The sequence below is a fragment of the Pelophylax lessonae genome, assembly GCF_965119305.1.
Source record: "Pelophylax lessonae genome assembly, chromosome: 1".
NCBI lineage: Eukaryota > Metazoa > Chordata > Amphibia > Anura > Ranidae > Pelophylax > Pelophylax lessonae.
The window spans coordinates 76480114-76498010 of NC_138768.1; the positions used below are offsets into that span (position 1 = coordinate 76480114).

The following is a 17897-nucleotide window of genomic DNA, read 5'->3' on the forward strand; positions in this document are numbered from 1 at the left end:
TGCAAACTTTATATGATAAAAGATCAGTAATAGTACATAAATCCACTATACAAACATATAACATTACCTAAAAAGAGTCTTGGTGGAATTATGTACAGTACATATACTCAGGTATACACAGATATTTAGCAAATATACCACTGCATGAAAGTGGCAAAAAGATCCAGTTGCAGGAGTCCATGGAAGATCCTAGGTCCTGCTTCCATTCTGGTTTTGGAGAGCTGAATGCTGGATCAGTGTTGGTGTGGAGATCCTCCAACCAGCCTGAGAAGCAGCTTCATACTAACCTCAGTGTTGTGAAGATGGAACTCAGTGTCGGCTTATCTACCTTACTTCTCAGTATCTAACAGTTTCTAATCTGCCAGGCAACTGGACATCTAGCTACCAGTGGCGGCTGGTGCTCCATGAGCCGGGAGGGCTCATGGAGCACCCCCCCCCCATCGCCGGCTCACTTACATTAGATCGCTAAAGATGCCCTGGAACACTCCTGCCTGGCCCCATTAGAAGCCTCCCATCAGCTTCATCTCTGGCGGCTACTTCCTCTGGCAACAACGGCGGCGCTTTCCCTGGCGTCTCCTCCCTCCTCCTCCTCCTTGGCCAATAACACGGCCTCTCCTTTTGACCAATCGGGAAAAGGGTCCCATGACTCGCTTCCTGATTGGCCAGGAGGAGGATCCATGTGACAATAGGAAATTTTCATTCCCTTTTGTCACACAACTGAGTGGGCTCGGGACACAGTGCTCTGCGCCCCGAGCCCACCCTTTTTTTTAGTCTATGAGAGCCTCTGGCTCTAATTACATGGTCAAAAATAAATAATCCCCATTGAACTCCATGCGTCCGGCGCCCCGCATGTAGATTAGGGGGCCGGATGCATGGATGGGGCGGCGGCGCCCCCGCACCCCATATACACCAGCCGCCACTGCTAGCTACCTATGGGCAGTTGGATGCCTAACCTGCCTCTACCCCATGCTGTTTACTGAGCCCTGAGCTAAAGCTAGCTAGAGAATCTCACAGCAGAAGGGGGAGCAGTTAATTAAAGTAATTTTAAAGTCTCATTTTTTTTTCTTTAAAAATAACAAACATGTCATACTTACCTGCTCTGTGTAGTGGTTTTGCACAGAACAGCCTGGATCCTCCTGTTCCCGGGTCCCCTCTGGCGCTCCTGGCCCCTCCCTCCTGTCGAGTGCCCCCACAGCAAGCTGCTTGCTATGGGGGCACTCGAGCCAAGCCGCAGCTCTGTGTGTCCATTCAGACATGAAGCCGTGGTTCAGCCATGCCCCCTCTCTCTTCTCACTGGCTAACTGACTTTGATTGACAGAAGCGGGAGCCAATGGTGCCGCTTTTGTGTCTCAGCCAATCAGGAGGGAGAGTCCTGCACGGCCGAGGTATTCATGCACATCGCTTGAGATGGGGCTCAGGTATGTATGGGGGGAAGGGGGCTAAGAATGAGCTGCTGCACACAGAAAGCTTTTTACACCCTGATTCTGTACTGTATATTCCCTATGCCAGACTGCCTCATTCTGCATACTGTGCTGTCAACTTCCTATTCCAAACTGCCTCATTCTGTACTCTGTGCTGTACATTCCTTATCCTAAACCGCCTCATTCTGCATGCTGAACTATACATTCACATTCTGCACAGCCTCATGCTGTGCTGTATACTGTGCTGTCTATTCCCTATTCCACACCGCCTCATTCTGTATACTGTACTGTACATTCCCTATTCTGTACACTGCAGTGAACATACCTTCTTCCGCCTTGCACTTCAGGCCTGGTATGAATTGTGAGGGGGCACCAAGCAAAGAAAATGACTTGAGGTCCCCCAAGATTCTGGATCCTAAGAGGGGGGAGGGGTGCAGGGAACAATCAAGAAAATAAAAAAGGGTGAGGTCCTTCCAAAAATCCATACTAGACCCTTATCTAAGCATCCAGGCTGGCAGGGCAGGAAAGGGGGGCAATGAGTACGCACCCCCTCCCTTATGAACCATACCTTTCCATAAGGCCTAACTATATAATACATAATATGTAGGGGTTCCTTGCCAAGGGTGCAAGGGCCTCTTCCCCACAACCCTGGTCCAGTGGTTGTGGGGGTCTGCAGAGGGTAATCAAAATCTTGAAGCCCCCTTTAACAGTAATTGGGCCCACCATGTGAATGAGTAATGGTTGCAGTGTACCCCTCATTCACATAAAAAATGCAATGGGAAATCCATGCAGTCAGTGCAGCCGGCTGCCTGTCATTGATTCGAACAGGCTGTCTGCGTGCGGCGGCATGCAACATTTGCATCCTGCATGGGTGAAAACAGCCCTTTGCACGATTGTGCAGATCAGTACACCCATGTGAATAATGCATCACAACGACCTCTGTTCTTCTTCACTACCCTGGGGGAGGGGGGGGGGGATAATAACCCACTGTGTTTTAAACAAGCTTAAGAAATACTTTTTGTTTGTTTGAATTGTTACATAGTTACATAGTTACATAGTTACATAGTAGGTGAGGTTGAATAAAGACAATAGTCCATCCAGTTCAACCTGTGTAGGTGTGTGTGGCTGTACTCATCTCACATACCCCTGAATGTTCTGATCCTTGTTATTTGTAATAATTAAAGTGAATGTAAACCCTCGCCTTGTAATGCAACCCATTGAGTTTAAAATAGAAATGAAAGGCAAAACATTTGTGTATAGATATAAAAAACATTAGAAATACCTTTTTTTCCCCCTTTTTATAAGTGATTGCCATTCTCATCTGCATTAGAGCTGGGGGAGCAGAAACAGCAGTACACTGACCTTCCCAGTGAATGGCTGTGCAGGGATGTGTGTAAGGACAAGTTTGATCATTAGAGAAGAGCAGGCTGAGTCCCCAACACAGCTAGAGAACTGACCATGCTGTGCTTTCCTTCAGTTTTTAAAAGGAGAGCAGAGGGACTGGCAGAAACACAAGGGATTTCACACAAAGGAAGCAATACAAAGAGAAAAGGAGACTATCATACAAGTATATGGTACAGCAGTCAGATGTCAGGAATATGAAATGTTGGGGTTTACATACACGTTAAAGAAAATAACAATTTTAAGCAACTATTAAAAGCATTTTCTATACCAGTCTTGAAGAACACACATTCCTGTCCTTTAAGCCCCGTACACACGTACCGATGGTCGGCATACAAATGTTCCTCTTTTCTCCCCGGGATGTCGGTGTCTGCTGAAAAGTGCAAAGACAGCACAAGGACAGCACAAGAATTTTGTCCGCCGACTGCAGAAGTGATGTCATGTAATGGTTAACTTTCCCTGTGTTTTCTATTTTCTGAGCATGCCCAGTCTTGCAAATCTGCGGTCTGTCGGCCGAATTGTGTACTGACAGGCGAACAATCGTCCGTTCTGGTGTCGGCATACAAATATTTTCATGTTTGCACGAAAGACTTTTGTCCGCGGATTGTGCGCAGACATCTGTCGGAGGCACCATACTAACACGCGTACAATCGGCAGATCCTTCGTCCACCGACGTTTGTATGCCGACGATCGGTACGTGTGTACGGGCCTTTATTTTCACATATGTCTCTGCATACAAGCAATTGATTGTCAGGTCAAGCTCTGGAGGTTTATAATGGGACTCTTTCCATGGTAAATATTCCCCATTGTCAGTGACAGAGGAGTAATTGATGTCTTTCCGCTAGTTTGATAATGTCTTAATTGGATGATTCACGTCAGCTAGTTAACTTGCCAGTAATTTCATGCTTGTTCTAAACATGTGAAAGCGTTTAGTCAGTCTAATTAATGTAGAATAATTAGTAAACAGAAATCTTGGTGAATATCAAGTTGATTGATAGAAAAAAACAAGCAGCAAGCTTCTTTTTCAGTCTGTATTCTCCACTGCAGGTGGCGCTCAACTGCAGCTGCAATGCAGATAAGGAAGGGAGTAGAGAGGAACTTTTACATAGTTACATAGTTAGTGAGGTTGAAAAAAGACATCAGTCCATCCAGTTCAACCTATGATGTGTGTGTGTGTGTTTGCTGCTAACCGTACATTGTATACCCCTGTATGTTGTACATTGTATACCCCTGTATGTTGTGGTCTTTAAGGTGCCCATCTAATAGTTTTTTGAAACTATTGATGCTCCCTGCTAAAACCACTGTTTGCGGAAGAGAATTCCACATCCTTACTGCTCTTACAGTGAAGAACCCCCTGCGTATTTTAAGGTTAAACCGCCTTTCCTCTAGTTTTAGTGAGTGGCCACGTGTCTTATTGTATTCCCTTTCTCTGAATAGGTTTTTCCATATGCTTGGGTTGCCAGTACAATATTTGTACATTGATATCATATTTCCCCTTAATCGTCTCTTCTCCAGAGAGAATAAGTTCAGTGCTTGTAGTCTTTCCTTTGTTCTTCTATGGTTTTCTAGGTCACAGGGAGGTGGCTATCTCATTGGATGATGGTGCCCCATGTGACTTTAGTGGCCATCTTGGGTCAGGCAGAGTCTATTTAAGACTCTGGCTCTAGGGCATGGCGTGCTTTATGTGAGTGCCTAGTGTAGAGACAGGTTTCCCGTCTGATAGGGATAGTGTAAAGAGAAAAGGAAAGGTTCCAGAGGAGTAGGGACAATACAGGGACAAAGTCTATCTCTTCCAGGAAGCCTCCCCTTTGGTTGTGGACCAGCCGGACCACATTCCACCCCTCATGGCAGATGCTGCCGTTATCCTCCAGCCTTCAAACTGCTGTCCCAGTTGTAAGTGGCTCCAGACAGGTGTGACTCTATGCTGGGCCTGTTTGTATTTCCTGAACTTTGCTACAATACACTGCTGTTACTAAACTTGGACTGTGTGTGTTCACTGTACAGCGGTGCACCTAGCCCACATAATCTTTAGTGAAATTTATTTTTTCATAAGGGCTCGTTCACATGGAAGCCTGGGGGGGGTGGTAAAAGTAGGAACTAAGCTGCAGTTTTGCCGCTTCTTGACTGCCCCCCTTAACCACTTGCCTACCATATAACTTACATATATGGCGGCAAGGTGGCACTGCTGCACTAGATCACATACCTAGTATGTGATCCGACATTTCTGGGCGGGAGCTGATCTGCGGATACCGCGCAGACGATGGCCGCCTGCACCCGACGATCATTGAGTACAGAGGCAGAACGGCAGTTTGCCTATGTAAACAAGGCAGATTACCATTCTGTCAGTAGGGAAGGCATCAATGCTGTGTTCCTGCAAAGCATGGACTAGGATCCATGCCTTCCCCTAGTAACACTTCCTACACTGTGCAAAAACACTGGTTAGGCACACAGGTAACCTTTTGATTGCCCCTGATGTTAACCCCTTCCCAGCCAGTTTCATAAGCACAGTGACAGTGCATATTTTAAGCACTGACCACGGTATTAGTGTCACTGGTTCCCAAAAAAGTGTCAGATAGTGTCCAATTTGTCTGCCCCAATGTTGCAGTCCCGATGAAAGTCTCTGATCGCTGCCATTACTAGTAAAAATAGACAAATAAATAAAAATTCCATTAATATATCCCATAGTTTGTAGACACGCAAAGCAATCAATATACGCTTATTGGATTTTTTTTTTACCAAAAAACATGTAGCAGAATACAGGTTTTTTTTTCAAAATTGTAGGCCTTTTTTTTGTTTAAAAAATAAAAACCGCAGACGTGATCAAATACCATTAAAAGAAAGCTCTATTTGTGGGAAAAAAGGACATACATTTTAATTGGGTACAGCGTTGCACAACCGCGCAATTGTCAGTTAAAATAACGCAGTGCCGTATCAGAAAAAAATTGCCTGGTCATAAAGGGGGGGTACATCTTCCGGAGGTTAAGTGGTTAAGCTGCAGTGGTGGGACAGGGTTGTACAGATGCCGCAGCAAGAATTGTACCATCATATTTAACAGGCAGTACTACTGCCTATGTGACCCATTCAGTGTGTGTATTGCAAGCAGATGTGGCATGGTGGTGCGGACTCTCCAGGGTTAAACAGGGAGTGAGGAGTCAACATATAGCATGTCAACTGCCCTCTGAAAAACAATCTGTGGTGGGCACCAACGGCTTTCACAAGTGTAAACGAGCCCTAAGGTGGGTATAGGTTTTGCCACAACATTTGTACAGCTCTGTATGTTCTCCTTTAGGTGGGTGGTCAGGGCATGGGAAAACTGCGGTTCAACAGACTGTTTTTACTGGCCCCTTGTGTGAAGGAAGCCCAACTGTTAGAGCTACAGATCAATTACCACTTTACTGAACGTAAACAAAAACGAAATGTCAGTGCTAGTAAAAGAAATCCGATTTTTTTTTTAAAAATGGGGCGTTTAAAAAAAAAAAATTTAACTGATTAACACTTCGGTCTCTTTCCCTTGTTATGGCAGAGCAGCTAAGATGCAAATTCACAGCTTTCCACTTGTTATTCTATACTCACACAGGGCTTTTTTTCAGTGGGAACGCGGGGGAACGCAGTTCCGGCACCTCCAGTACTGAATCTGCTGTATATAATGGCAAGGGGTGCTGGGGTGTGTGGGAGGGTCTACTGATGCTGGCTGCCGGGGATCTATTGTTGCTGGAGGGGATCTATTTTTGTATTGTGGTCTTTTGTTGCTGGGGACTGTTGCTGGTTTGCTGGGAGGGGGGCTTATGTTGGGGGGTCAGTTGTTGCTGGAAGGGATCTGCTGTTGAGCTGGGGGACCATTGATACCAGCTTCTGGGAGATCTGTTGTTGCTGCTCAAGGTCTGTTGTTGCTGGATTGGTATTTTTTTTTCAGGGGTCCATTGTTGCTGGGGGAAATCTATTGTTGCTGGGAAGGGTCTATTGCTGCTGGCTGCAGGAGATCTATTTACTGCCTCTCTTGTTATCATTAACAAATTCCATACAAATTACTTAGCACCACAAAATGATACTTGGATGTGTATTCTCCAAAAGGCCCAGTATGGAGAGGTGGGGGGGGGGGGGGGGTGTAATCAAGAAATGGTGCTTGGAAATAGGTAAGGGGTAGATACAATAATTGACTCAGAAAGAGGAGCTCCTGCACCTATTTTGTGAGAAAAAAAGCCCTGTACTCACAGATAGCCAAAACACATCCCTACATGACTAAAGCCTCGTACACACGCAACGAATTTCCGCCGACCGGTCGTCCATCTTTTGTCCAGAGTGCGTGTCTGTTGGTTGGAATGTGCTCTAGACTGCACACGAATTTTCCCGCACAACCAGTGGCGTAGCGTGGGTTGTCAGCGCCCGGGGCAATGCAAGTAATTTGCGCCCCCTACACAAACCTACTAGACCACTACACAGGCCACTACACTGACACCTACACTGACCTAGCTGACCACTACAGAGACCTACCTTATTCCTACACTAACCTACCTGATTACTATACTGACGCCTACACAGACCTACCTGACCACTACACGGAGCTGCCTAATTACTATACTGACCCCTACACTGACCTACCTGACACCTTCACTGAACCCCCTACACTGACACCTTCACTGACCCCCCCCCTACACTGACCGCTACACTCACCCTCCCTACACTGACTCCTTCACTGACCCTCCCTACACTGACCCCCCATACACTAACACCTACACTGACCCCCCATACACTGACACCTACACTGACCCCCCATACACTAACACCTACACTGACCCCCCCATACACTAATACCTACACTGACCCCCCCATACACTGACACCTACACTGACCCCCCTACACTGACACCTACACTGACCCCCCCATACACTAACACCTATACTGACCCCCCTCTACATTGACCCCCTCATACACTGACACCCCCCTACACTGACACATTCACTGACCCCCCTACACTTATCCCCCTATACTGACACCGACACTGACCCCCCCCCATACGCTGAGCTCCCCATACATTGACCCCTTTACACTGACCCCCCTACACTGACACCGACACTCACCCCCCCACACTGACCCCCCCCCACATTCTCACACTGACCTCCCCTACACTGACCCCCCCCCCATACACTGACACCTACACTGAGACCTATACTGACCCCCCCATACACTGACACCCCCCATACACTGACACCTACATTGACACCCCCCCTACACTGACCCCCCCCCCATACACTGACACCTACACTGAGACCTATACTGACCCCCCCCCCCATACACTGACACCCTCTACACTGAGACCTATACTGACCCCCCCCATACACTGACACCTACACTGAGACCTATACTGACCCCCCCCCATACACTGACACCCCCATACACTGACACCTACACTGACATCCCCCTACACTGACCTCCCCCATACACTGACACCTACACTGAGACCTATACTGACCCCCCCATACACTGACACCTACACTGAGACCTATACTGACCCCCCCCCCATACACTGACACCCCCCATACACTGACACCTACACTGACATCCCCCCTACACTGACCCCCCCATACACTGACACCTATACTGACCCCCCCATACACTGACACCTATACTGACCCCCCCATACACTGACACCTACACTGAGACCTATACTGCCCTCCCCCATACACTGACACCCCCCATACACTGACACCTACACTGACACCCCCCCCCTACACTGACCCCCCTACACTGACACCCCCCCCCCCATACACTGACACCTACACTGAGACCTATACTGACCCCCCCCATACACTGACACCCCCCTATACTGACACCTATACTGACACCCCCTACACTGACCCCACCTCACCCCCTCCCATGTCCACTTTACTGGGCCCCCCGGGGGCAGGAAGGACATCACTTACCTTGTTTTGTGTCCAAACACTGGCGACTCGAGAAGGCGATCCGGAGTGGAGGGAACAGCATGTCGGCGGCCGGCCCGGATAGCAGGGGGAGACTCCGGAAGCAGTGATGCACACGCACAAGACTGTCATCTTCACCCACGAGTCCGACCAGCCCCGCCCCGCCCCCTGGCTGCACGTAATACCTTCAGCGGTCCGCCACTCTTCCTGCACCAAGCAGCAGTCACGGAGCCAAGAAGAGAAGTGCGGGCGGGCGGGCCGCTGGACGGGACATCATCAAAATAAAGGGACACTATGATCCCGCGGATGGCGGGCGTGGGATGCGCCCCCCTAAATGTTGCGCCCGGTGCGAGTGGCCCCCTCAGCACCCCCCCACGCTACGCCACTGCGCACAACAGAATTCTACTTCAGAAGTGATGTCATGTGTTGGATTGCTTTCTTTGTGTTCTTTCATCTCTGAGCATGTGTAGTCTTGCTCATAAGATTTTTCCCCATCGAAATCTGTACTAATGAGACGAAAATCGGACTGTTTTGACGGTCGACAAAAATGATATAGCCTGCACACCAGGATTTTTTCGGCCGAAAAGTCGGAGTCGGTTGTTGGAAGCACCATACTAACAAGCCGAAAATCAGCAGATCGGTTGTCGTAAGAAATTTCCCGGCCGAATTTCTACTCGTGTATACGGGGCTTTAGGCACCCCAGATGTAATTATCTTCCCCAACATAACCTTTATCCCAAAACCAACCCCTTTACCTCAACTTCCTGCAGAAAATACACAGACACCGTTGTTGGAGTAAAATTGGCCAAAACGGCCATTAATTAACCAGTAAAAAAATATATAACACATTCCTTAGAACAGGAACCAAAATAATATAATAAAAGAGAAACATAAGGTTGCCGATCTTTGGAGGCCCCAAATATCAAATACCATTTTGTATCTGCGTAACTCTGCGCACCACACCGGCTTGGGACGACCTCAACACACAGCAGATACCTCCCAATTTAAACTACCAGTTAACCCATCTATTAACTGGCATTCCCCAGGTGACTCCATACCTTGGATGGGTCCCTAAACTGATAAGCACAGCAGGTTTTACCAAAACACCTCCAAAGACCCCAACCGTCAAATCTGAAAAAACAATCGCAATATAAACAAGTTCAATTTAGGGGTGGGCGGGCGGGAACGATCCTCCACCCACGCTTCTCTGAATGCCCGGGAACAGCAGGTCCAGCAGAACTACCCCCTATTCGGTCCCTCCTACAGCAACTAACAGGGCCAATAGGGAAGAACCCCAAATGGAGCTTACTTTAATTTAACCGTTACTCTGTCTAATTACCCTGACGACCCAGTCATGCTTGCCCTGCGCCTATTTATTTCTTTATTTTGCTCCGGGCTGTACTGGCATGGGACTTCAAAGATCCCTAATGACATAATACATACTGTACATCATACTTTGCAGTCCCAAGTTGCAGGATAAGTTGCACAAGTGTGAAAGGGGCCTTATGGGCCATACACACTATAAGATTTTCTGAAGACTTTTTCCTTTAGACTTACCAAAACCATATAATATGAGGTCAAACCTAAACACTTTCATTTGTATGCAATCTGGCAGGCCCTTGCACTACATAGAAAAGGTAAATCTGAAGGAAATCTAACCACAAAAGTTGGATAGTGTGTATCCAGCTTAGGCTCAATTCACACTTGTGCAACTTGTTATACAACTTTGGACATCAGAGTTGCCCATGTTTTCCAATGATACCCATTCATATATGCACAACTTAAAGTTGCAGCAACTTCACAGTAGTACATGGACTACTTAGGTCCGACTTTCATGCAACTTGAGGGCCGTAGACTTCATTTTTAACCTTTAGAAGAAAGTCATACCTAAATGTTATACAATGCAACTTCTGAGCAACAGTTGTTCATTGAAAATGGCCAAAGTTAAAGTTGTATCCAAGTTGCACCCATCCAAAGTTGCATCAAAGTGGTGTCAAAGTTGCATCAAAGTTGCACCAAAGTTACACCAAAGTTGCACTCGAAAGTCAGCGCAACTTTGGAGTCATACAAGTGGGAAAGGGGCCTTAATGTACCTTGACTTTTGCAGCTGGTCCTCCTCCCAGGGGGCGGCTAGGTGTGGTTAGTGGTTCCCAGGTCCCTGATCCCAGGTTTGGATTAGGGCACTATAAAGAATATTTTTGCATACACCCATGACACTATTTAAATTGTTATTGACTGTTAACTGTGGTTTCACAGAACCTGAAGAAGTGGGATTGAGGACCCACGAAATGCATTGTGACAAATCATTGTAACCCCCCCCCCCCTTTTCCCCAATCAGATCTATTAGTCCATCAAGGAACTAGGTTACATTAAGGAGGGTGGGACTAATCCTCCTCTTCTTCGATCCCCCACCGGGGCTCCTGACTCCTCTCCCCCCTCGCTGACTGACCTCAAAGCAATACGCTTGCCCTGGGGGCATTCGTGTGTGCTGGCTCCCAAGCTGGCTCTGTGTGCCCATACACATGCAGAGTACAGCTTGGCCCCACCCCCACTCCCTGGGAGAGCCTCAGCTCCTGTGTACATCACTGGATCAAGATCGGGCTCGGGTAAGTATTGGGGGGGCGTCATGCAAAACCTTTTTTACCATAATGCAGAGAATGCATTAAGGTAAGAAACCTTCTACCTTTAGATCCACTTTAGTGATTTTACAATAAGTGAAAGGATTTTCAGACTGTTTTTTCAGTCAGCTCTCGGGTGCTGCCACGGCCATTTCTTGTAAGGAAAACTGTCAGTGAAGCCTTGCAGCTGCATGGCGGTTTTCTTACTGCACTGTGAATGCGTGAAGCAGAATGACCTGGCAGTGGGGGAAGGAGAAGGGGGGCCGAACTTTCATGTGACTTCACCTCAGCGAAGTCACCCGGAATCGGGACCGGGTACCTGTCAAAAAACAGATACCTATGAACCCCCCCTGAAAGTTGCCGCATGTGGAATCGGAGGGGAGGAGGAAGCAAACAAGTGGTGCTTCCCTTTTGGGTGGAGCTCCGCTTTAAAGCCCCATGTCTGTAGGGATGTGTTAGTAATTCTGGGGACGGTTCCTATCCAAGCAATCCTGGCAATATGTATGTATGATCCAGATATATTTATAGACATTCCTTACTCCCTCTACCATACCCTGATTACTGATAGCACAACCTGTGCAGGAGCAAAAAAAAATAGATGGTCATTGCACTATGGCAATATAATATTAGCTCTTCATAAATTACAAATTGAGAAACAGTACTCTCTGCTTTGTAAAAAAATAAAAAAAAAGGCATACAAACTATTAGGAACAGTTTTTGCAGTTACCTAAATGTATTACTTAACCAGGAGCCTGCGTTCACTATACCTGGTCTCCCATAGTATACAGAACATAGAAATGCAAATATTTTAGTAAATATAAACTGCTAAATACATTTTCTCATCAGCAGCTGAGCACCGAATAAAGCTTGTAGGAGGAGTTTTAATTCTCCTCTGACTGTCCAATGAGACTGCAGGACCCCTGACCTTCTGTCTGGACAGTGCTGATTGGCCCTGTGCTGATCACATGTACCCTCCAAAGAAAAAAAAAAAAACAATTCTTTAGCAATACACACCAAACTGAGCATGTGCAGAGTGACTTCAAAGACTGTTCTATCAGTAAATGGTTTGGGGACTGTGAAAGAAGGGGAGGATCCGAGAAGACAGGATCAAACAGCATTTTCTCAAAATGCGGATGATTACCCCTTAGGTTCCACAGTGAGTATAACACATATGCTTTACTGCACATACAGACTGATTTTCCTGTTGTGGGTTTAGTAACACTTTAACAAATTAGAATGCAAAAAATACTAAGGTCAGACCTGAAAATCAAAATCTATGCACAAGGGCAATAAAAACACAGGTTCTGACCCTTCCATACTCTACAATATATAAAAACTACTGCAATCACATTTTAAATATGTGGTATTTCAAAGTTCTAAAGAAAGAACTTTGAACAAATCCCTTTTATTTATGTGTTTTTATTTAAAGAGGAGTTCCGACCACAAAATCGACATCATCGATTTTGGGCCATCCGCTTGCTTTTGGTCACCTGAAAAAGAAATGGATAAATACGATTTTTTTTTTGTTTACTTACTGTACCTTGAAGAAAAATATACTCACCTTTCTTCTACTTCCTCCCTCTGCGGCCGCGGCCCGCGCCGTCACTTCCTCTTTGCATTGGTTCCTGGGAGCTGAACGTCATCGCTCCCAGGAATCAATGCGCCTGCACCGGCCCCGCTCGTCACTTCCGGTGTGGGCGCTAATTCCTTGCTAAACAGTTTCTGGGCATGCCCAGAAGCTGTGGAGGGATGACGCTCCCACACCGGAAGTGACGAGCAGGGCCGGTGCGTGCGCATTCTGGGAGAAGAAGACACGGAAGAGGATGCAGAAGAGGACGCGCTGGCTTCAGCTACCCACACCTGAGATGGCAGCGCTGGAGAAGAAATTTTCAAGGTAAGTATTTTTTCTAAAAGGTAAGTGCGACCCGGGACAGTACAGAGGCTATCCATTGTGGAATGTACTAGCCCTGACTGTCCCAGGGGTATTTTTATTGAAAAAACATTTTCATGGCCGGAACTCCGCTTTAACATTTATTGGAGAATGTTTCCATGTCCACAGTATACAGTAAATGAAGTCACGTTGATCAGTACTTTGATGTGACTGTCAACATAGGAATATATGCTGGGCTGCAGCCAGATAGGTTTTCTACAAATTATAGAAAAAAGGAGCTTTAGAAAAATGAGAAAACAGTAGGTGGAAAAGGAAAAAACAGAAACATAAAAAATACATGATGCCAAATACTCAAAAAGGAGGGGGCATAAGAAAATTGTGAAACAGAAGGGAAATACTCAATATGATTTAATCACTTGGTGAAAGTTTAACAGATTCTTATTCTTTCTGTAGAAACAAATATGTTCCCAATAATCGAGTTTCAATTCCACTGAAACATAAATCAGGATACAGTTTGTCCTGATGTTCAGGAATTTGAAAAACAGCTGTACCCGAAACAGAATTCTCATTATTTTTTGAAAAAGATCTTTAGTTGGGGGAAGCAAGACATTTAAAATATTCATATACATTTACTCTCAGGTACTTAAAATATATAAAATAGTGTTGCGCAGAATAAAAATCCTTTTAACTAAGAATATGTAAGTGATATAATTTGAAAGTGATTAAAATATTATATATTCTTAAAAAGATTTTGTATATATATATATATGATTAACTGTGTTCACGTGGTCAAATATATCTCTAGATTACCTCACCAGTGTTCAATATTTTTGCATAAAAACAATAGTGATAATAAAAAATATATAAATATGTGACAAGTGAATAATATTAATATTATATAAAACGCAATATTAACTCAATAAACCAATGTAAATAATCATAAAAGTGCATAGTGCAAGGCAATTATCCAAAGAAAACTTCAATGTGCAATTCTTAGTGATAAAGAATCAATATACAGTGCAACGTAGTTCAGAGATACAGTAAACCTCCCTCCATTGCGGGGGTTACGTTCCGGACCCAGCCGCGAAAAGTGAAAATCCGCGAAATAGAAAAACCCTATTAAAATGCATTGTAGGCATGTTTTTTTTACTGTCACTGTGCTGCCACGCAGCTTTAACTGTCTAGCAGTTGTTATTACATGTTATGTTATGCTATGTTATTGGTATCTTCCTTGCACCCCTGCTGTTTCTGGCTAGATGGTTTCTCCCATCCTCCATTTCCTGCTGTAACTCCCATTTTGTTTAGTTGTTATGAGGAGACTGCAGAGTGTGGAAGCTGTGTAACTTCATTGGAAATTTACCTATGGAAAAGCCTCTATGTTTATGCCTTTGCTAACTTGAAGCATAAAGAAGCATTGGAGAACACCTCTGGAGTCTTTATTCATTGAGTAAACTATCTGTTAAAGCCATCATTCAACCTGCTGCACACACTTACAGACTGGGTCTACAAGAAGGTCACAGGTACAATCGATGCTGAGACAGAACAGTAAATTGCCAGTAATCCATCAAACAGTTATCTCTGCAGCTTCAGAAAGTAAATTTCCACGAATCTCCAGCTTCAGAAACATGAGTACCACACCTGTGTGTCACCAGAAGCATTACTCTGCATATGAAACCAGACACCTACTGAATGCTTCATTACTATTACAGCCTTCTGTGCTGAGGTATCCAGTCTGAACCAGTTGCAGCACTAGCTAGCTATTGTATCAAATACCCAGCACCTCAGCCCAGCCTGCTTACTAACAGAAGTCACTACTTACAGAGCTGAGCTCTGGCAGATTTCTAACAAGACACCAGAAATACAGTACAGTGTCTGACAGAGATCTCACAGAGTTACCTGCATTTAGTCAAGATAAAGCAGACTCCTTACTTCATTCTTTTCGTCCTATCAGAGCCCCTCATCCATCCTTGAAGGCAAGGGAGGTTTATGAAGCAAGTAAGGAAGAAACCTCTAGTAACCTGACTGCATTGTGGGAAAAGACTTTAAGTTGTATAACAGCCACTAATGAAACTAGCAACAATTCTGAGCAATTGAACACTGCTCTCTCAAGGGTTAAGAAGGCATTTGAGAATTATAAAAGACTTTCTGAGAAGTACTATTCCCTATTGTCACATTCCAACATAGAGGAAGCTGCATTAGAATTAAAGGACTTTACTTCTAATGACCAGCAGAGGCATAGCACATATCTTGAAGCAAAGGCACAGATAGAAGGTAGATTGGCACAGCTACATGAAACTACATCCTGTAACTCTGCTTCTTCCAGACACTCAGGAAAATCTTCTAGGTCTGCCCGCTCATATCATAAATCTTCTTCTAAGTCATTCCGGTCCTGCTCTATAAGGTCAATACTGAGCGACCAAATACTCAAAGCTCGCCAAAAGGTTGCAGTAGCCCAGGTTCAAGCCGCCTGCTCTGAAAAAGAAGCAGCCATCAAAGCAGAAGCTAAATGCAAGGAAGCAGAAGCTAAACGCATTCAGGCAAGAATACAAGCAGAAACAGAGGCTCAGCTAGAAATTCTTCAGAAGAATAGAGAAAAGGAAGTAGCTTTAGCAGAGTTATCTGTCTTGGAACAAGCCCTATTGGAAGAAGAAGGAGCAGCTTGTACCAGCTTGGCTGCTTGTCAAGACCCTGTTGAAAGGACCCTACAGTTTGTCTTAACTCAGAACCACGACAATACAGTCCCACCTACAGTTGGAGATTCTTCTCATAATCATCCAGCAAGTGGATCAGAAGGCAATGTGTCGCCAAAGCAAGCTGGTCAACTAGACACACCTACTAACAGAGACCCTCCACAACTACCGCACGTCACAAAATCAAGTAAAACAACCTACGCAGCTCATGTGCCACCACAACCCTATGTGCATAGAGATTACAAGGGCACAGCAGAAGACTACAGAATGAACTCTATACCCCCTTTGATACAGCTCTCTTTAACTTCAAATGCTCAGAGACCTTCAGACGACAGACCCTTACCTAGATTAAACCCATCTGGAACACCTTTCTCTCTACCTACCAGCCAACATCAGATACCAACCATGGTCCAAGACGACGCACCATCAGTACCCCCTGTGGCTATAAAAACTGAAAGCACTGACATTGCAGAGTTCAGCAAGTATATGATTCGACGAGAGTTGATTTCAACTGGACTGTCTAGATTTGATGACCGCCCAGAGAACTACAGGAGTTGGAGATCTACATTTAAGGCGGTAACCAAGAACTTGGACATTGAACCTCACTTACTAATAAAGTGGTTGGGGCGTCAATCTTCAGAACAAGTAAAGAGACTTAAATCTGTCTACATTTATAACTTTAAAGCAGGCCTTGATGCTGCCTGGGAACGTCTAGAACAAGACTATGGGAGCCCCGAAGTCATTGAATCTGCCTTATTCCAGAGACTAAACGACTTTCCTAAAATCTCTGTTAAGGACAATCATAAGCTTAGAGAGTTAGGTGACCTCCTTCATGAACTTGAAATTGCTAAGTTAGATCCTAGTTTACCAGGTCTTAGCTATTTAGACACTGCTCAGGGCGTAAATCCTATTATAGCAAAGTTGCCTAGTTATCTTCAGGGAAAGTGGACTAGTGTAGGATCAAAGTATAAGTATGAACATCATGTTTCCTTTCCTCCCTTTTCTTATTTTGCAGAGTTCGTGCGGAAGGTTGCAAGATCCAAGAATGAGCCAAGCTTCTTCTATCCAGATACAACCACCATTCCTTTAAGTACTTCAAGGGGTATTGCCACCAACAGTAAATTCAAGGATTTAAGGCATCCTATTGCCGTGAGGAAGACCGCAATAGCATCCAACGTCTTAGCTACAGACATTAAAGCTAGCAATCTTAGTCAACAGTGTACTATTCATAATGCGCCACACTCTCTCTCCAAATGTCGTGCATTTAAGGACAAGCCTATTGAAGAACGCAAGTCATTTCTCAAAGAGCATAATATCTGTTTTAAGTGTTGTGCATCCTCCGATCATTTAGCTAGAGACTGTAAGATCACCATCAGATGTTCTCTCTGCAACAGTGCCAAACATGTGGACGCTCTTCATTCAGACCTGTTCAAAAGAAAACCTTCACCCGGCAGCAACCCCAAGACTACATCAGATGATGGCAGGGAGAGAACTGAGCAATATGCCAACCCCGTAACCACAAGGTGTACAGAGGTATGTGGAGAAGGGCTTCATAGCAAGTCTTGTAGCAAGATATGTCTTGTAAGGGTTTTTCTTGAAGGATGTCCACAAAATTCCATAAAAATGTATGCCATACTCGATGATCAGAGCAATCGCTCATTGGCCAGTACAGAATTCTTTGACCTATTCAACATTCAAAGAGAGACCTGGTCCTATACCTTGCAGACATGTGCAGGAAAGGTCAATACTTCTGGAAGAAGAGCCCATGGCTTCATAGTTGCATCAGAATATGAGGACACAGAGTTTCCTCTTCCAACGCTAATCGAATGTGATCAGCTACCGAACAACAGAGAAGAAATCCCCACACCAGAGGTTGCACGTCATCACCCTCATTTGAGTCACATTGCTAACTACATTCCACCACTTACCAAGGATGTTAAGATTTTGATTCTACTAGGG

General features: G+C 45.2%; 1 pseudogene across 1 annotated transcript in view; it reads left to right on the top strand.

Annotated features, from left to right (window-relative positions):
• LOC309543435 overlaps window positions 1–16209 on the top strand; it is a 33472-nt pseudogene extending 17263 nt beyond the window's left edge. The window contains exons 2-3 of the transcript in view: window positions 15054–15737; window positions 15816–16209. The product of the transcript in view is annotated as an uncharacterized misc_RNA (transcript). The remainder of the gene's footprint in view (window positions 1–15053; window positions 15738–15815) is intronic.
• The last annotated feature ends 1688 nt before the right edge of the window (window positions 16210–17897 follow it).